Source organism: Varanus komodoensis, unplaced genomic scaffold (assembly GCF_004798865.1).
Source record: "Varanus komodoensis strain SLA01 unplaced genomic scaffold, ASM479886v1 scaffold32, whole genome shotgun sequence".
Classification (NCBI taxonomy): domain Eukaryota; kingdom Metazoa; phylum Chordata; class Lepidosauria; order Squamata; family Varanidae; genus Varanus; species Varanus komodoensis.
The window spans coordinates 8,752,579-8,776,121 of record NW_025335798.1 but is presented as its reverse complement, the minus strand read 5'-3'; positions in this window follow the sequence as shown (position 1 = coordinate 8,776,121).

The window sequence follows — 23,543 nt, the reverse complement described above, 5'->3', positions numbered from 1 at the left end:
TATAGAATTCTGTTGCTGAGTTGCTACATATCAAGGATTCTCTGGCATTGTTACAGAACAACAAAGCTTCTCTAATATGGGAAAGGGGCTTGTGCTGTTTTGTGGTTGTTAGTATAAAACAATAAGGAGTCTGAAATACTTGCTGATGGACTGCAAATGATCTGGTAATTTACCAGCAGATCTATTTACTGGAATACCTTCTGCTTGCTCTTGTTTCAGAGCATGCATAACATTTCACAGATGTTTTCTGAATAGCATTTACAACATTTTTTGGGAGGAATAATACAAGGGAAGTAGAAGAATGCCATGGAAAAGTTGTAGCATGCCTAAAGCCCAGTATGGAAGGGTTGTGAAACTTCTCTCAGCTCAAGGGCCTAATCTAATTTCCCTGAAGCTTTTGGGGATGGCATTCCAGTGGTGGCAAGAGCCAAAGCTAGAGAGGCAGTGCCAAAATGCCGGCATCTTTCACCTTCAAGCTCTTCCTGCAAGCAACTAGTGTAGCACAGTGGCCAGAGTGCTGGACTGGGGATCTGGGAGCTCCCGGTTCTAGCCCCACTAAGCCATGGAGGTCCCTAGTCACAGACACTCAGCCTAACTTACCTCATGGGCAAAGGTGCTGTTGGGAGGATAAAACGGAGAAGAGGAGGAGGATTACGTAGCCCACCTTGAGTTCCTTGAAAGGAAAAAGGGGGGGATATACACATGATAAACAAACACGTCTTCCTGTTAGAATAGTGAATGGGTACATGGGAATCACACAAAAGCAGAGCCCAGTATACAATTTGGGCTGGATTGTAACTCAGGGAGACCAGATTTGGCCTACAGGTCTGACCTTCAACACCCCGGCCCCATAAATTCACAGCAGAGGTGACAGTTGAACCAGAACTTCCTGGGTCAGAGAGCAGGCACCAGTTCTCCCTGAGGAAATCGCGTGTTCTCTGAAGGAGTAAGTGATCTCATTTTGGGATTCCCCGTCAGTCCAGTGCGGCTATGATTATTTTTCTGTCCTCCTCTGAGGAGCAAAGCAACAGCAATGCCCAGTGAAAATGGGGAGGCCCATTCCCTCCAGAGTTCAGCCCGTAACACACCTTACTCTGTTTGAGTCCAGCTTGTCTTTGCCAAGGAGACAAATAATGTTTGCAATCATGCCTAATATATTTCAGATTGGTTATATTGTTAATAGATTGCTTCTGTCATAACATGGGAATTCTCTGGTGTGCTGGAGGATTTACGTGCCTTTGCTCTTCACGGGCGTTTGTTCTTATTTGTTGCTTCCTGCAAAAAATATATCTCTTGGACCCAATACACAGTGGAACACTACTAGGTCATTATTCCTTGAATTGTTAGACTGCAACAAAGCCATTTCTCACTAACTTGTGACACGGGAAGCTGGGATTGTGGTGTCAGGTCATTTCTAGAGTTCCTTTTATGATCACCCATTTTTCCATCAGCAAATGACATTTTGGGTTATTGTCAGGAAGGGGAAGCTGTAATGTTTGGGTTGTGCATGTCTAATATTTCTCTCTGGCTAATATTTCTCTCTTGATTTTTGTTCTTATTCAGTTGTCTTGGGTTTTAATAGATGATCCAGTGGGTACCTAAATATTTTTGATGAAGGTTCAAGTGTCTGTTGCTGCCAACTAGTGCTACATTGCAAAAAACTTTCGTTTTGTGCCAGTGTTGCTTTTTCTGAAATACCGTCGTAAATGAGTTAAAGATGGGCTGAACCTTTGTCTGCAGTGTCTTTGCTCAAGTGTGTTTCTACATGGGAAACTAAAATCACCTTTGAGCTTCTCTGTGGCTCTTTATTTTAATGCCTGCTCATTGTTAATGTGGCAGAGAAAGCAGAGGGAAGAGATTTGTAATGTGGATGAGTATTCTATCCAATGAAGGCCTCATAAAGCAAGAGGAATTTTAAGTTCCATGTGAAAAATGGCTTTAGAGAGCAGGTGAACTTCAACTGCAGCTGCCAGTCGAACCTAAAATACAAGTGTATAAAATAGCCTTCCATGGTATGATCCTTAGGTGCAAACTTATGGCCGGCTGTCATAATCGGGGAGGTCACTGGATTATCTGGTGTTCCAGCTGTGAGATTCTATGCTTTCAAAGCTGGGCCCCTGAAGGCTGAGCACCCACCACTCCTTGCAGCCAGCACAGAAAGAATTGCACCAGATGTTCAGCCCCACCAAAGTCACAGCTGAGCACTGGAGGGGGGAAGGGTGGGGAGGGGATGAGGCTGCAGTGGCAGACTCATACCAGGTTCTGCTGGTGTCCCAGCTTCCTTCCCTCCTCCTCCCCAGTACTATATCTGGACTGTTGAAATGGCTGTCCTTGTAAAATACCCAGCACAAAGGGCTGCCACTGCCACACCGCATTCTGGGCATAGGATGCCTGCTAGCCTCCACGTTTGGTGGCTTATGCACATCAAGAGGTTGGGGCATAGGACTGCACTCTTAGTGCTCTTTTCTCTCTCTCTCCCTCTCTCTCATTCTCTCCCTTCTGTAATGCTGATACATAAATGTATTTTACAAATTTTTGGAAGTCTATCCCTCCCTTCTCTCTCTCTCTCCCCCCACCACACACACACACACACACACACACACACACAGAGAACAATTTAGCCTGTGCATACCCTGTTAATAACAAAACTCCGTACCCCTTTGAAAAGGCAAAACTAAATCATCACCAAGAAAAGATACAAGGATTCACAATAAATTATACAGCTGGGAAAAGTATTTCCAGATTAGCAAGTTTATGTTCCATGGATCTCTTTCTGAGGGGCCACATGGAGCTCCTTTCATAAGCACTCGCGTAGCTTCTCTGTGGCAGGACTGCCACAATGTGGGGGTGAATAACTTGGCCCATCTGGCTTCATTGTATATGCATACCTTGCACAGTTATATAACTGAATGCCACAATCATACAGAACCTCCATTCAAATGATATGAGGTACTTCTCACATTTCAGATGACAGCCATTTTCTTCTGCACTCCTGTCATGCTGCACTGGGAGCCCCATTGGTCACTCATTTGAGAGCAGGAGGCCCAGGCAGCTGCCCCAGAGTCTATACCCATTGGCACCACCACCTGGGGGATAGTAAGGGCTCATTGCTTCACAGAGACATGGCTGCTCTGCTTCAGGGAGCTGGGAAGAGACTGTGCCTCTCTCACACGATTCTGCAGAGAAGTACTTTGCCCCCAGGAAATATTTAAACCCTCTTCCTCTGAAGGCCATCAAAATTGGAGGAGATATGAAAGCACATGGCATCCCTTTGATGTCACACAATCACTTTGAAGAAAAGCTGTTGATGGTTACGCAACTGCAGCGTTCCACACAGCATCACTATTGCAGGAAATGGTTGCGATGGGGAGAGGGGGCAGGTCTGTTCTTCTTCACTGATGAGACACTCAGATTTGCATACTGGAAAATGTCATACATCTTATATTATGTGGTATGGTCTTGGGCAATGCAAGTGAGTTCCTTGCACATTTGGCTGTGCTTTCAACCTGGATGGGAAGCCCTTTGGGAATCTCGTCTATGTTGCTGTGAGTTCCATGGTGGAAAACAGGTGGGATATACAGGTATTAAAGAAAAATGAAGAAGTACTGACTTGCAAAGGGACTATACATTTATTGTGTATGTAAACACCATCTGGAAATGCTCTAACACTTTTTTTTAGTGTGATGGATCAGCTGCCCATATTGCATAGAGTGTATTTGGTTCATCAGTACTTATCCTGCAAAATCACTGGAAAAAAAGTAGTTGCAAAATTATTATTCAGTGCAGATTGAAGTCATAAAGTCGGAGTAATTCTTTTCCTCTGCCTTCTGTTTGAAAATTATTTGCATTTTGTTATATTTGGTTATTTTAAAAATATAAGCCACTTAGAAGGCTTGGGTTTGGGGTAACCTATAAATTGTATGTATGTATAAATAAATGACTGACTAGTGTAAAGTGAAACTCATGTAATTAATATTATGTCCAATGGTATTACCTTGTCTCTGAGTTGTATAACCTTTGCCTAGTTTTGTTGGACTATTGATGGGCTGATTTATGCCCGGGGGGGGAGGGTGTGTATCAAGGGAGCATCTATAGCTATGGCAGGACCCTCTACTCTAGAACAATCATAGTGCTAATTGCAAATGCAGAGGTACAATCCAGGCTTTGTGTGCAGAACATCTCCGGCAGCTCCAAGTAGGATTGGGAAGCCCCCCACCCCCCGCCACCGCCCCTGTCTGAATCAGGCACGACGTAGGGACCAGGCAGGTAGCTAAGCATTTAGTCTGTGGAGTGTTAGGCAAAACGTGCAACCGTGGTGGACACCACCAGGAAAGGGCTTCCATAGCTAGTCACAAAGAGCAAGCAATTGGCCCAGCTGACTGTTCACAAGGCAGAGGTGCGGGCTCAGGCCAAACACACTGAATGACTTATTTGATTCCACAGAATCAAAAGCAGAAACTTATTTTAGAAAAGCAAAACTTTTCCTCTTCCTCCTCTGGCAACCAGCCTATTCCCCAATTTGTTTCTTTTTCACTCTTGCTCAACACCCATAGGTGCTTCCTCTTTCTGTCGTTCTCACATGCCACATGTCTCTGTCCTCTCCCTCTCTCTCTCCCTCTCTTGTCTTAATGTCCAAAGGATGTCTCTGAACCCCATCAGGTAGCCCTCCTGGGAAATGAAGATGGCAACAGCAGGAGGCATCTTGTCTTATGCCAAGACAGGTATCTGGGGCAAATCAGTGTCCAACGGGCCATGCTGCCTACCTCTGGGGTAAAGCATATTAAATGGGCTAGATGGAGCAATGATCTGTGATGGTTTGTGGGAAAATGGCCCTCAGGAGCAATCCTAGTGCTAACTCCAAATATAGAGCATCACGCCTCTCCACTGAGCAATCCCTCCCTTTGCTTTCACTGCCACCATTAAACAACACCATTTATATAATTCATGCTTTTTTCTCCCCTAAGAAAAGCTGGTTGTTAGGCATGAAACAAAACATATCAAAGGTACCAGGATAATAGACAAAATATATTTTATTAAAAAGAAATAAAACAACATTTTACTGCTGCAAGATTGCTGCTGCTACTTAAACACATGGTTTCTATGCAGTTACTTTTACCACACATCAGGTGAGAGAAGCTCTGTTCCTACCCATAATCAGACTTACTGCAATTCCCATCCTTGCTTTGCCAATAAACACCAGCAGCAACTGCAGCCACAGCCACCATTCCCCTTACTAGGCTTCACCCAGTCAAGTCAGAGGCCTTGCAAATAGGGGTCGAAAGGCAGTCTTCTCTCTGGTAGGGGGTCACCTCCTCCTGGAAGCTTTAAGGCTGCTCACCAGGTTCCTCTGAAATCCTACCAGCTGACACTCAGTCTCTCTTCAAAGGTTGTTCCAGGAATCTTCCTCTTCTTACTTGCAGGCCTTCTTTGACCGCTGCCTCATGAACTCTCGGATTGGCTTCCTGGCCTCACAATAGAGGCCACCTCTAAGGAACTTCCCACCTCCAACACAGGACTTTTAGGATGTTCAATTATTCTCTCGTCAGATGGTACCAGTTGTGATCCTACCTTCCATATGTAAGACCAAACCCTGGCCTCATTCTCATCTCCCACTGAAAACAGTATCTGTGATTCTTTCAATGTGTGAAATTTACAGCATATCTTTCCTCAGGCACAAGCCTCTGGTAAAGTCCTTGAAGCAAAGCAGAGGAGGCAAACTTAACCTGACAAGCCACCTCTTCACACCGGGGAAGGTAACCTCCTGTGTTTCTTGACACAATCAAGACTGCATGTTAGAAGAAGTGCTACCTGATCCATAGTGAGACAGGTTCAGTACCTACCAGTATCTTGTGCGTTGTTCTGGGTAGCTAATGTTTTGATACTGAAGTTCTTCCCAATGTATACTGAAAATAGATGGGAAGTGATTTTTCAATCAGGTTGGTTTAACCACAGGATTAGTCCCTTCAGACATTTGTCCTTTGAATCTAAGCATGCTGACTCAGAGTAAATCCAACAGATTTCAATGAGATTTAGGGCTAAACTCGATTATACATGGGAGGTAAAGGAAAAGTTACTTTGTTTGTTTGCTTGCTTGTTTTTGAGCTGAAATGCAGAGACAAGCAGCTGCTGGGATCCTCAACTATTTATCTCCCTGCCTTTTCCCCTCTCAAAAGCACTGCCTAACATGCTTTCCCATCCGTGGGGGAAAGGATATACCTTCTCCCATATATATCTATCTGTACTGTAGGTCATCCTCAGAGGCTCCGTGTGCTCCACCAAGTGAAGTGAAGTGAGTAGCTGTTAATGGGAGGGTCTTCATGGCAGCGGCGACTCAGCTATGGAGGAGCTTAACTGGACTTTTTCTGTCCTCCTTTGGCAGCATGTGAAGAAGACCTTTTCATCATCCAGGCCTTTTAAACATGCTTCAGGTTCTTGCTGTAATCTAAATTTCCATTGTTTTACACTGCCTTAATTAGAAGAAAGTGGTGCATTTTGTAACGGTGCATTTTTTACTGTTTTAAGTTACAGTATTTTGCATATTTTGACTATTTTATTTGTCTTGACCTGTAAACTATCCACAGAATATTTGTTGATTTGTGGCCTTGTGAAATGAATTAATCAGGGAATAAATCAGCATTCTTTCACCCCCTCCCCTGCTCCCCCCCCCCCACGGCTACTTTTAAAAACAGGTGTTCTACTGTTCACACACATCTACTTTAGCCCTTACTATGTGGTAAGTATGCATAGAATGACGGCCTTAATGAAGGGGTACAATGCTAGGAACATCAGGAGAGCCACGCTGGATCAGACCAAAGGTCCTTCTAGTTTAGCCTGCTGTATATGTGGTGGCAAGCCAGCTGCCCACAGGATCCTCCCAGCAGGATGAATGCAAGACCTCCCACTCAAGCTGCTCGGCAATGTGAGTATGCAGACAAGCAGTAAAAAAGGTAGTGCATAGCCTGCAAGGCTAGTAGTCACTGGTGGCCTCCTCCCTCATTAATCTCTCGGATCCCTTTTAAAAGTCATCCAGATTGTGGCCACAGGAAGTGGGGATGCCTGCCAGATCCCATGGTTCAGCAGTATACTATGTGAAGAAGTGCCTCCTTTTGTCTGCCCGAAACCTTCCCCCAGTCAGCTTTATGGAGTGACTCCAGGTTCAAGTATTATGGGAGAGGGAGAAAAATGTCTCCTCCTCCCTTTTCTCCACTCCAGGCATACTTTCAAACATCTCTGTCATATCTCCACTCGCCTTTTTCTAAGCTGAACAGTCCCAATGGTTGCGGCTGTTCCTTCTAGGGAAGCTGCTCCAGCCCCCTGATCGTGTCTGTTGCCTTTCTCTGTGCTTTTTCTGATTCGGTAATGTCCTTATTCAGGTGCAGTGACCAGAAATGGACGCAATATTCTAAGTGCAGTCATACCAAGCTTTTGTAGAAGGGGAGTAAGGTTTTGGCAGTCCGATTTTTTATGCCATTCCTAATTATGCCTTTTATGGAGTTTGGAGTTTGCCCTTTTTACAGCAGCCGCACACTGGGCAGACGTTTTCAGCAGGCTGTCTGCTGCTACTCCACGATCCCGTGCTGAGCCACTGCTAGCTTGAATCCTGTCAGCATATACTTACAGCTGGCATTTTTTGCCCCAACTTGCATTACTTAACACTTGCTTATATTGAACTGCATTTGTCATTTGGATGCCCATTCTCCCAGCTTGGTGGGAGCCCTTTGGAACTCCTCATAAGCCCTGATGGTTTTGACCATCCTAAAGAGTTTGTTGTCATGAGCAAACTTAGCCACTTCACACCTTACTCCTGATTTCAGGTCATCTGTGAATATTGAAAAGAATTGGTCCTACTACAGAACCCCGTGGGATTCCAGTGGTTATATCTCTCCATTGGGAGAGGTTGTCGTTTATTCCCCCCCTCCATTTTCTGTTCTTTAACCAATTTGTGATCCATAAGAGGACCTCACCTTTTATTCCATGGCTGCTTATTTTGCTCAGGGGCCTTTGGTGAGAGACTTTGTCAAAAGCCCTTTGGAAGGCCAAGAAAACAGTGTCTGGTGGCTTACTCCAGGCTGTATGCTTGTTGACCCTCTCAAAGAACTGCAATAGATTAGTAAGACAAGACTTCCCCTTGTGGAAGCCATGCTGAATTTTTCTCATCAGGGCTTTTCCCTCTATGTGTTTTTGGATTCTATTCTTACTCCCAGAAAAATCAGTATGGTGTAGTGTAGCCTTCCCCAGTTTTGTGCCTTTCAGGTGCGTTGGATTACATGTTCATTTATTTATTAGATTTATATCTTGCCTCGTTAGCCAGAAAGGCTCCTTGTTCCATCATGTTCCATCCTCATCCCTGTAGCCATTGACCTTGCTGCAGGGCATGCAGATTGCAGTAGGCTTGCTTAGTGATTTGTGTGCTGGACAGGGGAGTGATGGAGTCAGTCCTTCACTGTCGCTTGACACTCCCTGGGTAAAGTTTTGGCAAATAATAAGCAATGGAAAGGGGTTGGTTCTGGAGCATCTTGTGAATAAAAAATGATAGGAAATACAAACAGGCTAAATGGTGATGCCCTTCACTAGCTATTGAGCTGTTTTATTTATTGGTCCTTTCTTCTTCTGTGCCTTTTAATCGCAGCCTGAAATGCAGAAATTTAACAAATGAAGCCCTTCTTGTTCCTGCAGTTAGAGATAGTGTCAGCATCAGCTAGAGATGGTAGAGGAAGCTGAAACAGAGTCAGATGAGTTGGATTTCTGTGAATCTAACCACAGGATTCTGCAGCAGCCTGGCCTTTCTGAGTCATGCAGATTCTATGGGCCTGCAGGCCATTTTTTAAAGTGGACCAGGGAGGGAGGGAGGGGGCAAACTTTGAGACACAAGGTCTACCTGAGCTCTGGTGTGTCCTGTGCCTCTTGAGTCCTAGCTTGTTCACCAGCCCTAACTTCTGGTTTGCCCCATGATTCCAATTGCTCTTCAGGTCCTGACTCAGCCAGCCCGGGTCCTGACTCTTGACTCGCTCCAGAATGCTGCCAAAGCCCAGCCCTGATATCCTTATTAGAGGAGCATCAAACCTCTTTCAGCCAAAGGACCAAATTTAGTACCAGATACACTTTTGGGGGTCACCTTCTCATAATGCTTAGAGATTAAGGCAAAAGTGCTTGGACTGAAAATGTCCACATATTTTAGCTGAAAGCTCTTAGGAGGGACATTTCAGCCCTTTAGAATGGGGAAAAACCTAGGAAACTCCTAAATGAATGAAAAGAAAAGGGTCTTATGGATTACCTAGACTTTGACCCCATGTGAGCCAGATTTGGATTACTGGGCTAAGGTTCAACATGCCTGACCCATGCACTAATGCAACCAAGCCTAAATACATGTTGTTGAAAATATCCCATATTCTTTCCTTGCCTCCATCTACCCCAGATGTTCTTGCACAGTTTTGTGTTGGAACCTGTCCTCTTGTTCTTTGCAAAGGGCCCTGTCAGTGGGTGGCACTGCTATTGAAAAAGTGCATTCATTCATTCATTCATTTTGAACTTTAATACATCGCCCTTCAATTAAAAATAACCGCCCAGGCAGTTCCCCGCCATACAAAAACATTTGGAGGTTGGAGCCTTCCAGAGCAGATGCCAGGGCTTCCACTGGGCTGAGGACAGCAGCCAGTCCTGTCGCATCTTCTGCTCTGTTTGTTACAGCCTCCATAGCATATTAATAGCAACAGAGATCAATTAAGTTGTAAAGAGATTCTAATTAGCATCCTTGCAAACTGTTAAATTCATTACCCAGCCATCAAAAGGGGAGAGGAATTCTATCCTGTCATGGCAGTGATGATAAATCACTGCCAATTAACCCGCAAAGCTATGAGGGACATGATGAGTGTAGTAAAGGGGAAGCCCATGGGCAGCACACTTGGGGAGAACATGATGTCACTCGCAGATTCCTGCAGGCACCGGTTCTCGCAGGAATCGTTGCAATTCATGCCCTGTATTGCTCAGTGTCATTTCTTCTGCAGTTTTTGTCCACAGGACCAAATGCCTCTAGTGGGCTACTCCGAAATACATCACGGTTGCTGCGTATATTTGAATGAGGACCTGAATAGTTTTTAGAAAGTGGAAGTGGCATGCTGCTAAGTATTCTAGCCTGTAATCCCAAGCATGCTTCCTTGGGTACAAGTCCAAATGCACTCAGGTATGGGCTTTTGGATGGACAGATGTGACAGCAAGGGGGAGACTCTTTGCAGTGTTGCTATGCCACCATGAAAAACCCTCTCCAGAGGAGCTCTGTGAAATACTCTGCAAGCGCCATTCCCCTGGCACCTAAGGGCTATTCCTTTTTAATTCTTGCAGGCATATTAAAAGCTGATTTTGTGCTTTAGATCATCAGACTATGTTATCTTGCTGTGAATTTTAGTTTTGCTTCTATGTGCTGCATTGTCTTTTAGCCTCTGTTGTTGCTGGTTTCATCATATATTTTATCATTGTTTATTGTTTGTATTTTATGTTTTTAATTTATATGTACACCATCCAAAGAATGCTAATTATTGCATGATCTAAGAGTACAGTAAGGGTGCAGTCCTAGACAGAAAACAAATCTAAATGTCCAAGTCGTCATGCTGGGAAGTGTAGGCATTTTTTTCTGTCTAAACTTGCATAGGATTGCATCTTAAATACACAAACATGAAAGGATCAGCTTGCATGTTATAAGAAATTTTCATCACCTGTGGCCTGTTTAAATGGTTACCACCAATGCTATTAACTGTTGGCAAACTACCCAGAGAGCTGTGGCTTATGGGTGGTATACAAATTAATTAATTAATTAATTAATCCATGGCCACTGGTAAAATGTGCATGCCTTTCCTTCAGTAAGATATGATGATGATGATGGCAACAATGTACATTACAATTGTTTGATGAAAAGTACAAGGCAGCTTCCGCAGAGATCATGCTGATAATGAAATCTAAAAAACAGATACAAAGTAACAAGCAAACCCAATGGAAGCTGAAGTAGTACAAAATACAAAATACATAATACAAAATAAAACTCAAATCCTTAGAAATCAAAACAGACAGTGACGTGACCAGAAATGGCTTTCCAGGGAGAATATCCACATTCTTGGAGCCATAACCAAGAAGGCCATTCCCTGGCTACGCATGTGCTTGATCTCAGATGGAAATGAGATCTGAAGGACAGTCTTTAAAAGAGAACAAAGGTGGGATCTACACCTTGTCCTTGAAGCAGCTTTCTCAAATCCAGGCCCCTGGTGGTCCTAATCAAGGTATATTTTCAAAAAGAATGCTTCATTTCCCTTCTAAAGAAAAGATGGAATTGAGTTGGGCCTTGGTAACAATTAGGTAACAAGACCATTGAAATCAGTGGGACTTTAGCTGTCCACAACTAATGTAAGCCCCATTGACCTCAATAGGTCTGCATTAAGTATGACTAAGTCAATGCCCATTGGGTCTCTTTGCATGTGTCTTACTGTATCGCCATCACACACACTTTCTCAACATGCAAAGTACCACCACCAACCTGCCTCTTGAAGGAATCCTTCTCCCTTCAGTGCTCCATCCAGGCCCAACATCAGCAGCTGGCATCTTTGGGCAAGTTCCATGGATGCTGATGCCTCCTCCCAGTTGGGTCTCCTAGCTTGGTTTCAACTCAGTAGCCAGAAGCTGCTACCACACTGCATTTTCTCGCTGTGCCCTTGGCTACCAGTCTTTCCTAGTTCAAGCTCAAAATACTTCATATAAATTAACATCCTCTTCATTCTTGCTATTACTTCTTAATAGCCCCAATTGAATAACAGCCCCAAGTATTTCTGAGGTAAATTTTGATAGAGAGGGTGTGGCCGATACTTACATAAATACAAAAGTTGTTGGCTATTCCATTGTACTGTGTTTTTTACCTTCAGGAACCTGTTTCATTTACATGCTTGGAAATTTCAGAATCTAAAAATCAAGTTGCTATGATAATCTGCCACCTAGTGGAGAGGAAATGTCTCCAAAGTGATTTCCAAGGAGAGGGATGATAGAGCTTGACAGACAGGTGTCATTTGACAAAAAGTTAGAAAGAGAGCATTACACTAGCAAAGCTATAGCATCAAAAAAGAATGACTTCAGAGGCAATAGCTGGTAGGACGGCCATATGTCATCTGCTGTTGCTCACACGGATGATGCACTGTTCTGTGTGGCTTCATATTATAACGTGTTGCTCTGTATGTTTTTGCAAATATATCTTACAAACCTTGTTTCTTCAGTCTCGTCCGAAAGGGCAATAAGCAGATTTAATTTGATAGTGGGTTGTCAGGAGATATTTCTCTGCTTGAAGCCATCTTTTCGTTGGAAGATTTTCTACTCCAAGGCCAATTTAAAGAACAAGGGATCTTGAAGTTACTTATTAGCAGTTAGTCCATGGGCAACAGACTGATGGACACAGGAGTTACTTGGTTACTATCATAATCTGTATATTTTACCTATTTAAATTAGAATAATTCTGTCTAAATTTGCATGCATTCATATACATTAGCATGATTAAATATAAAATATGCTCTTTTGTTCTCTCCTTGAATAATACATGTCCTCTTTTTGTATAAATATCCACCCAAGGAGCAAGAATATGTAGTTATGATTGCATGTCTTGTTGATTTGGACATCTCAACATGCAACCCTTGAATGAGTGAAATCTGGGAGAGGGGGACTCGTGGGCCAGTTCTGGAAGAAGTGACTTGTCAGGTCTACTTTGCTTTTTACTAGAAATCCAACATTTACCAGTCAGAGCTAAGAGCAAGAGTCACACGCTTAGAATGAAATAACAGTGGCCAACTGAGCCTAAGAGGAACTGAACTAGGCTCACCATTTTTTTACACCGAAATCCATGCCTGGCTACTCCAATCCAGGGAATTCTTTAGGCTGTGGTCCTAACTTTGCATACACCTACCTTGGCCTAAGGTGCAGTGAGAGCAGCAGGACTTGTTTCTGAGCAGGCAAACGTAGGATTGTGCTGCTCATGTTTACAGGGATGAGCAAGTGGATTGTGGCCTCTTTCCTCCAAGCATCTAAGGTTCGGTTGAAGCCAGTTAAAAGGCAGCCAAGCCTCCTTCTACCCATTCTCACAATTCCCACACCCCTCTGTATGGCTTACTTGGAGACCACCTGGCCGTATCACATAGGGTAGAGGACAAATGATCAGTTCACAGGAGGAATGAGAAGGAGGTGGAGTGGTTACCCATTTCTCCAGGTTTGACTGCATCTTGAAAGGGCCATGTTTGGGATCTGGGATGCCAGGACGGGGGGATGCAATTGGATACATGATGCCACCTGATTCTGAACATTTTATGTCTCACCAGTGGGGAACTGGTGGGTAGCCCAGATGTTGTTGGATTATAGCTCCTATGATCCTTGACCATTGGCCATGCTGCCTGGGGCTGATGGGATATGGAGCCCAGCTCTGGCAATATTATTAGCACCAGGCAAATGTCTCTGAGGGGCTCATTTCACAAGTGGGGCAGTCATTGAGAAGGTCCTGCTTCTACTTGCCATTCCTCTCAATTCTTTGCGGGATGGTTCCTTTAGAAGGACCTCTTGCCCAGATCTCAGTGGTCGGGCAGGTATATATGAGAGATGGAATGTGGCTCCAGAGAGCTCCTCCAAAGGGAAGCTAGTCCAGAACTGGAATCCTGTTGTTATTCATAATTGATGTAATGTCTAAACTGCCCAATAGCCAACCCTCCTTCACTGTTTCAAACTGACTGCTCACCTACATGAACTGAAGTGTTAACAAATAGCTAATGAGAGACATGAAGCTTTTTTTCCCCCAGGGTTTATTCTACACACACACACACACACACACACACACACCTTTTGCAGCATTCTGCTCCCTTTTCCTGCCAGTTCATTATGCTGGTGACCTCCACATACTTGTCAAAGACAGTTTCCTACCTGGCTAGTGAATAGGGATGTGTGGGTCAGCAAAACATGAGCTTGCCAAAGTGCTCCAAATTGCATCTTGAAGCTCATTCTGACTTCAGCCCATATCAGATTGCAAACTCCCCCTCTTCCCTAATTTTTGGCATGAGAATTTGCAAGTATTTTCATAAATATACACATCAATTGTGCACATCTTTGAAACATACATATTCTTCTTCCATTGATTAAAACAGATTTGTGTGCATTTTTCAAAAGTACACTTTTTCCAAATAGATGTGTCTACTTGAATGAGTTCTTTTTGGACTGTGATTCATACTGCAAGCGCAGAAACATGGGTGTGAACTGTAGACTGATGCTGTGTTTGGTCTGGAAGGCGCAAACTGAGTAAATCCTGATAAAAATGAACAGAAATGAGTTTTTTGTACATTGCTGCCAGTGAATTGGGGCACGTGCACTTGGACAGACAGGGTTGAGATGGAAGGCAGCTTTGGGTTGTACCAAAACCTGGGTCAGGGACTGGATGAGGAGCTGTATAGTACAGAAGGTCTCATTGTTCTGTAACACAGTTCTGATGAGGTTGTGGTTTTCCTTCGAAATATCTTGTCAGTAATGCACTGGAGGAGGTTGCACACTGGAATTCCAAGACTAACCCATTAGGGTCATTTTCAGTTCATCCAGATGTTAACAACTAAGTTCAGTTACAGCCCATTTCTCTTCCAGCAATACCCAGTATTGCTTTATCCAGGTAAAGGAATTATTGCCATCTTTGTGAGTTAGCGAGAGAGAGACTGGGTTCTTTAAAACAAGCTGGTTCTTTAAAAACAGAATTTGGAAAAGGACTTAGATTTTACTGCATTTGGGAATTCAGATCCACACATTACCAATTTGTACAATTCATTTCTCACTTCACTGAGAAAGGAATGCTGGTCTCCCTTTACTTTTGCTATGATGAAAGTACAATAATAAAAAAAAATGATTTGATTCTGCCATCTAGTGGACCAGATTTAGGATGCCTATCACACTTGATTTTTTATTTTAATTTTTGTTCTGTACAATGCAACATGGTCCTTGAAGAAATACTTTTGCAACACATAAAGGCAGTATAAAAAAGTGGCAACCTCTGTTTTTTATTGAATTGAAAGGGAAGAACTGAGCACATAGGTTTGGGGGATCTCATGTTACTGCTATGATTAAAGGACACACGGACCCTTTAATAACAGGTAGACCAACCATTTTGAGGTGAAGCTTCTCCTGTCACATTAGCATCATGCCATACAATGCATCAACTGATGAAAGTGCAGAAGCACGGACAGCAAAAGAAGCTGGCACCTTTAGAACAGGGGTGGGCAAGCTGTGATTCTCCCTGTGTTGTTGGCCTGCAATTCCCATCTGTGCAGGCCAGCATAGCCAATGGTGAAGGATGATGGGTGCTGTAGACAGAACACGTTAGGGGGTTCTGGTCGCCCACCCATAATTCAGAGTGATAAGGAGGCTTGGTTCTACCTCCACGCGCGCAAAACCAGTGCTTCTGGTGCTTGTACCGACAGGAAGGAGGAGCGCACCTGCTCCTCACTGCTATGCTGCTTTGAAATGCAGAAGGCAGCATGCTGCTCACCTTGGAGATACCGCTTCTCCCTCTGCAGAAAAGCAGAAAGCAAATTAATTTGAATTAGCACTGATGCACATCAGTGCAAATCCCCATCCCACCCTGCAGTGAAATTCCAGTTCACAGGAGCACAGAATTCACATGACGTGGGAAAAAAAAGTCAGCTGCAGCATCTGCACAGAAATTCAAACTCTTTGCATACATTGCAGATTTTTGCAACATCCCCAATGATCCTGCTGTCTTCTAGCATGCCAAATGCAAAGAAGAGGACAGCTTCCTCTGTTGAGCTTGTCTGCCTTGCAGTTGTCACACGGCCATGAAGTGCTCAAGGAAAAACTTGGCTGGTTTTCTGAGTAGTAGAAAAAGGTTGAGAAAGATGGGGTAAAAAGAGAAGACTTGATTCTTGGCTACATAACCTGTGTTTAACATTTTTATCAGTCTGCTTCCTCCCTCCATTCTCGGAAAGAAAAGAATTATGCAAACAGTGGGATGTACTGGGAACAACTGTGTAACTTGGCACAGAAAAGATCTGCCTGCCTGCCTTTTATTTTTATGATGTTATTGAGCATTCTGCCCATTTAAGAATTCTGTGTAACCCTAAAGCTTGAACACTCTTTGGTCCACATGAAAGAGGCAGTTTCCACTTGCTCTGCATTTCTTTTTCTGAGGAATCAGAATGACTAATGAAGGCTTTGGTGTGCCAGAAGGTGCCATTCCTGCTTGCCACTTTAAGTCTTTTTCAGATTAATGAAGTGCAATGCCCCAGAGATTCATTTCCTCAGCCTGTCTGGGCTCTCTCTCTGACTGAACAGTACCTTGAATGTGCAAAACCAGGTAGCAGTCTCACGGGCACAGAGGTTTCATTCTTCCTTTCAAAGCCAAACACAGGATGGGAGGTGGCAGCAATGCTGGAAAAGGAAGGAAAAAGAAATAGCTTTGACTTCAGGATTCAACTGTATTCAGCATAGCACAGTCCTGGACACACAGACGGTCAGCCTCCCCTCCTGGCTGGGTCAGAGTCTCGATTTTCAGTCTTGGATTTCTCCCTTGCTTCTTGCGGACCTATCAAGGCAACTTTGGCAGTGGTACTTATTTATCAGGTGTGCTTCCCAGCCCTTCAAGGCTTTTATGTAGATGTAAATGAGGGTTTCTGGTTGGCCTCAGCTGGCCCTCTTGATTAGGTCATGCTTTAAAACTGTAATTGCATTACTTCCTAGAGAAGAAACATCCACTAGGTTACACAGCAGGGAAGAGGACAATTATAACACCCAGCCTATCAGTACCAGGCAAGAATTCCCCAGTGCTTCACTCAAGATTGAAATCCCACATACTTTTGGTTGGAAGTAACTGATGTTGACTTCTGTGGAGTTTGCATCTAAGTATAAATGAAATTAAGTGGCACCTATCTTAATTCTAAAGAATTATGCAATGACTTGAGTTGTAAATGTTCAAGTTCACCGTGCAGTGACATGTTTTATGGACCCAAATGACACAAGTTAAAATATTAAATGCTCTTGACACATGCATTTTATTTGAGCTGACATTCATAAGACATTATTCAGAATTGAAATTCCAATGAAATCAGACACTTGTTTAGCACTGAACTAGATCTTGGTGCAGCTTAGCATCGATTCACGGATTAGTCTCCCCACAGAGGTCCACGACGCAGCTCCACTGCAGGCAGCCGCTTCTCAGTGAAGAACCTTCTGGGCTGACTCTGCCCACCCAGGCTGGTCTCTGCAACCTTCTGAACTGGGAGGAGATGCAAGCACTTCCCATTCCAGCTTAACCTCAACAGGGAATTGTTAAATGGGCACTAAATGTTGGGCTATCCTTCTTAACCAGCCCCTCAGCTGCAAAACGGACTTCCTGAGCATCGGGCTGTTCCTCTGGGTATGCTTCATTATCCTTTGGGCCTTCCCTCTAGTTTATCCACTGGTTCTGGCTTGCTACTCCAGCCTTTCTCTCAGTTTGCCCTTCAGTCCTGGCTGGTTCTCAGTTTTGACTTTTGTACTGGCTTCACCTTCAGCTTGCGTTCCTGGGTCACCTCCATGTGCAACCCACAATCAAGCCTGACAACCCCTTCTGCATCCACCAATATTCATTTACACCTGTCAGGTCCAGCTTTTAATATATCTGGAAACATTTTCCACCTGACATAGCCATGTTCTCCTGTGAAAACGCCCTCTTCTGCAGAGCTCTGCAGTCATTCGCATCCAGGCACTTTGCAGGACAAGCACCTGTTTTATGCTACTGTTTCCAGGTGTCGAGAACGAATTGAGTTGCCAGTCCTGTTTTCAGGTTTGTTTGTTTGAGCCAATGAAAAGAGGCCGAGATTATATGTTTTTCATATAATTCACAGTACATATGCACACTAAGGAAACCCATGTGTATCTTTTACAGACTTTCATGCCAGCTTCTGCATTCTCAGCTATTTTCTCCCTGCAGCACTAGGAGCACATATCCTAAAGCAGGAAGATTTTGCTTAATCTTATGAAAATCTGTGGAATGACCATGAGATGGCACTGCAGTATAGCAATAAAAGAACACTGGCAGAACCCAGAGGCAGAAATGGGAAAGCCTAGCCTTAGGAGGACTCCTGTCGCCACGGTTGTCATCCATACTTTGCAAGGTAGTCTGCCTGAGCATGCTTATTCAAGCTGGTAACCCAAGCCAGCCCATAGAGCTTTGGCTGTTGGGCAGAACAGAAAATAGACAGACAGACAGACAGACAGACAGACAGACAGAGACATTTGCTGCCTGGAGCAAATGACACTATGGTGTCCCCATTCCACCTGCAGGAGCTGCTCCGACTTGTACTTAAGTCTTACTGAACATGGGCATCAGGGCAGCAACTTCAGCTGTAGCTGAAGGAAACAGGCTCTCTTAAGGGTACATCACGGGCTGCGGGACACATGCAGCTCTGTCCTGTAATACGGAACAGGCCAGGACTGCTGCGAACACCACCCCCACCCATGCATGCTCCAGCATCTGCTGCACAGACAGTCCTCCGACTCTGCTAATGGGAGGGCCATGCTACCATTTCTAGCTTCGGTGGTGGCACCCCAGTTCTGGAATGATCTACCACCGGAGAGTCATCAGGTTCCTACATTGCTGAGCTACAGCTGCCTAACAAATTCTTTTCTATTTCACTGCACTTATGGCACCACTTAGATCATTTATTAATTGCACTGGTTTTAATATATTAATTTATGTTTTATTTTTACTTGGTTATCCTTATTGTGAGTTCTTGATGTTATTTCTTATTATTCCATTTGTACCTTTTTAGTCAACGTTATTATGAGTATTTTTATTGTATGGCCACTCAGAGAGTGTGATGTTAATGAGTGGCTTTCCATTAAATCCAATCAATAATAAATAACTACTAAAGCAGAACTTTATAGAGACCTGGAAGAGCCAGTGTTCCAAAGCCCTTACCCTCTCTTTCCAAGTATGTGTCGTTTTACCCCAGATGTTCTGATGCTACTGCAGTGAGTTTCCCTGCAGCACCCAGAGCCCATGATCTGAAGTGAGGAAAGGGAAACAGTGCAGTGTAAATTTGATGAGAGAGAGAAAGAAGCAGAGTAGCAGCAGCTCTGGTTTCTTGCAACATTCCCACTGATGGGAATAGAATTCACCGCCTACAAAGTCTGGTTTGGACTGCAGCTGTAGCTCATAGCCCAGAACAGAGTTCGGTGTGCATTTAATTGATTTGCCTGGCTCTTTAATCCTGAGCACCCTTATTTGGGATTAAACCCTGTTGAATTCAGTGGGACCTTCTTCTTGGGAAAAAAGAATGATGGAATGAGAATGCAACCTTATTCAGGCCTTTTCAAACTGGTTAAGGTCAACATGTGAGATGGACTTGCCCAGGATTGCTCCACCCCTTGTGTCTTTCCATCACTATCTACTCATGGAGGGCACCTTTCCACAGTGAAGAGTCATCTAGGTCCATGAAGGTTCTCCATGCAACTGGGAATCCCTCATCAGCCTCCAATAGCATGAAATTATGGGAGTTAATTTATGTTGTGAGCTGCCCCGAGGCTTCAGCGAATGGGGCGGCATAGACATGTTTTAATAAATAAATAAATAACATTCCAGGAATGATGGGTATCCAAACTATCCACTATGCTGCCTTTCCCTATATTAATATGTTATGCCTTGTGGCCTTTTTGGAGACCTCTCTGCTTTACATATCTTCCTATTTCTTTTCTAAAGTTATCTAAGCCAGATGCTTCTTGGTCCCTGGCCAAGGATGCAGAGCAGGATCTGACAAGCAGTGCACAGACTGCACTGGGATTCATACAGGGAGAGGCAATCTCTAAAGTGCATAATTCCCAGACCATGAGGGGCTTTAAAGCAGGGTCGGGGAGCATCCTGCTCTGCAGAGGTCTCTGGACTACAAGCCCCATCACCCTCAAACATTGGCCATGTTGACTGAGGATGATAGGATTCAGAGTTCAAAAACATCTGCAAGGCAGCCTTTTCATCATCCCTGCATTAAAGGCAGACTCTGACACTCCGACATTCCTGAGGGTTCATTTCTGTTGTGTACGACACTGATGGGTTTACTGTAATGATATTTCTGACATGACAGAAGCGTGCCAGATAACGTGTGAAAACCGCTGACTTTAGGCATCATCACCGTGAGGTCTTCTTGTCGTTTTGTTGTGTGGTGGACGGGCATGTCTGGGATAGAGCCGATCAATCCCAGCAATGAGATGCAGCCGGGGTTGCTCAGCTGCGGCTTCTCCTCGGGACTGCCACCACTTGCGTTGCCGCACACGCTGTTGTATTCCAGCAGCTCAGGTTCTTTCGCTTCAGTTCGGGAAGCAGCACGTTTCAAGAGCTCCTGCAGCCTCTTGTGGACCAACAACCCCACTACAGCTTGTTCAGCTCTGTTCGTCGGGCCTTATAACTTACCCTCCATTTGCCCAGTGGAGCAGCAACAACAGCGGAGACAACTGCAGATCCCCCTCACCATCACTGATGCCTATTGGAGCCCTGCTATGGCCGCATCCCAGAGGCCAGGGAACATCTGCACCCTCTGTGTTTTTTCAGGGACCCGGGAAATGAGCAGCTCCCCAAGTGCCTGCCATGCGGCCACCCTGGGAATCCTACATCTCCCTGCACCTGGGATGCTGCTGTGGTGTCATTCATGATCAGGCCTCTCAGCTTTCACAAACATACCAGCTAAGTGAGTAGGGAAGAATTCTGCTCCAGCTTGGATTAGAGTCCTCTGGATAGTTCATGAGCCTTTAGTACTTGCCTAGGCCTGAAAGTAAGCACAATCAATTGCTGCATTTTGTATTCTGAAGAAGGAAATGACAGATATTTGGCACAGGGGGGTTAAAAGGCCAACATGACAGGCAGGAAATGATTACCAATAAATATGATAGGCAGCATCAATAATTACTAGTAGTTAAAATGGTCCAGCAACTCTTTTCCAGGAATAGCCACAGCTGGCTTCTGTTTCCAGTTTTCCATTTTACTTCCTCCTACTTGTGTTTCCCTGGTTGACCAAGGTTTATTTCCCCCCTTAAAGTTTGTGAGGAACTAAGGGAAAGTAGCTGGGCTCATTCATCCTTTCCAGCTTGTTCGCTTCCCCTCAGGACAAAGGGGCACCATAAATTCAGTAATGCCCAAGGCCTTTTACTGTTTGGGAAGCCTATGTGGTAAGGTCTACCACAGTGTTCCTCAAACTTGTGCCCTCCAGCTGTTTTGGACTACAATTCCCATCATCTTCCACCACAATGGCCAAGGTTCGCAGCATGACCTATAAGCATCTAGGCCTTGCCATGCTTTTATGGAGTAGGATGGCCACATATGACTTGCCAGAAAAATAGAAATGCACCTGCAAATAGAAGACAAAGCAGGGATACCAATCTGGGTATGTGCGAGCATGTGTGTGGGGGTGGGTGTGCACAAGAACACATTCAGAACGAAGCATAATTTAAAGAGAAATACAGTACGTCTCTTCATAGTAGAGAAGACTGCCCAGGTCACCTGCATAGCCTCTCATTCTGATCTCCAGGTCTAACTGTGGATGGGGAGTTTCAAGATTCCTGTTGCTCTCCCTCCTTAGGGTTTTTGGCATTAAACCAGACTTGGGCTACTTAGCCCATTAAAGAGAGAGCACCTTCAAAGAAGAAGCTGTCCCCTGCCAGCTCTCCAAACAGAGGACTGTCTATGTAAAGCAGGACCTCTTGCCACCACAGTTATGGAGGTCATCATGTGCTCTAGGAGATCTGGCTGGATTGTGATATTAGTTCCAGAATCTAGGAAAGTTTTGGAAGACCAGAATTAATCTATTTTGGGGTCTGTTGAAGTTGTTTTGCCCACCTTTTAAGTAAAGAAATGAACAATCCAACAGGTGGCCTGAGTTTACCTCCAGCTACTTTAATTTGTTGTTCCCCTAAGAAGCATCACTGATGTTAATACATATAACCTGAGTTCCAGTGGCAAACTGAAATTCATCCCATAGTGGCACATGCACTGGAATGGCTTGTTAATGGACTGTGGAAACTCCCCCGTCCTTTTCTCAGACAAACAAACAAACAATCTCACACCTGCTTGAAGACAGAATTTTTGCTCAATGAAGCAGCAACTTATCTTACTGTCTGGCTGCAAACAGCGAGGAAGGCAGGAATGCAAATAAAGGTTAATGGAGAGGGTGAAGATGCAGGCCAGAGCAGGGTGTGTGCAAGATGGGAATGGCAGTCATCACTTTCCTTTGAATCTGGGTCAAAAGAGCTCAGTTTCAAAGCAATCTTCTTTGCCCAACAGGATTAGCAGAAGCTTTCCCCAAGTGGTCCAGTGAACAGGGCTCAGCTCTATGATTGCTCAGATCTCCCAGTCGGATGCAGAATTTTGTGGAGTGGGAAAGACAGTAAAGCAGTCTTCCCCAGCTTGGTGCCCTTAGATGTGCTGGACTACAACTGGAATCATCTCCAAGCGGCATAGCTGGGGATGTTGGGAGTTGCAGCAGGACACATCTGGAGAGCATCAGTCTGGGAGATGTTTTTGGTCAGCCACAACCCTGACCATGTGCAATGCTGGCTGTTACCTCAAATGCTGAAAGAGCTGTGGAGTGGATTTAGAAGGAGAATGTCCAAAAAAATTCACATTTGCAAGGCATTCCTAAAAAAAAGCGAGGCTGCTTTTGCCATTCTGAGAGGTCTGCAAAGAATCTTTTTTTAGTTGGGTTTCTGAGACTAGAAGTGAAGAACTGGAGCTTTTTCACACACACAAAAACCTGCACCTTCGCTTTGTAACTTAATAGGGAAAGGAAGGAAGTCACATGCTTTCAAGGTGCCTGTGGGAACTTTTGTTTTAGCAATGTTAGCCTAACACAAGTATAGCAAACAGTGTGAAGAATCTGGAGTTACCCAGCAACCTTAGGAGCCTGGGGAAATGTGAGATTATTTTTGTTGTTGTTGTTTTTAGATTTAAAAGAACATTGGGAACTCTGTAAGTTGCATGGCTGTGTCAGGGTTGGGGTGTGGGGGTTAGGAAGAATAGGAAATTACTGGATTCTGCAAAGGGGCTTGGAAGTGGCAAAGACAAAGTGATAATCCATGGAACATTTTCTATAATCCAGCCAAACATCATGACAGCTAGTGATGCTGTCTGAGTGTGTTTCTAATGCATTGATTTGCAAAGCCGCTGGGGACAATGAAAGCTGGTCTGTGATTCACACATCAGGCAGATGAAGATGCTCCTCCTGGCTGTCATTGTTTAATGACAGAGCCAAGTAGGTTGTGATGGATTCAGTGGGGCTTTCTGCCAAGTGGGCATGCATACAACTGCACTGGTAGGCTTAGATGATTTTCCTTAGGGCTGACTGGAATCTCACAGCTCACTCCCCTGTGCCTTGTGGAGGCCACTGAAAAGCTCTTCAGGAGGATGGTGAGCCTTGCAGCAGGTGAAGAAGGCTCTTTTGCCCATTGGACCTTCTGGTTTCGAGTGCGGAAACAGGGAATGGTTAAACCAGCCCCTTCATGTGCTGAGCATTGGGCTG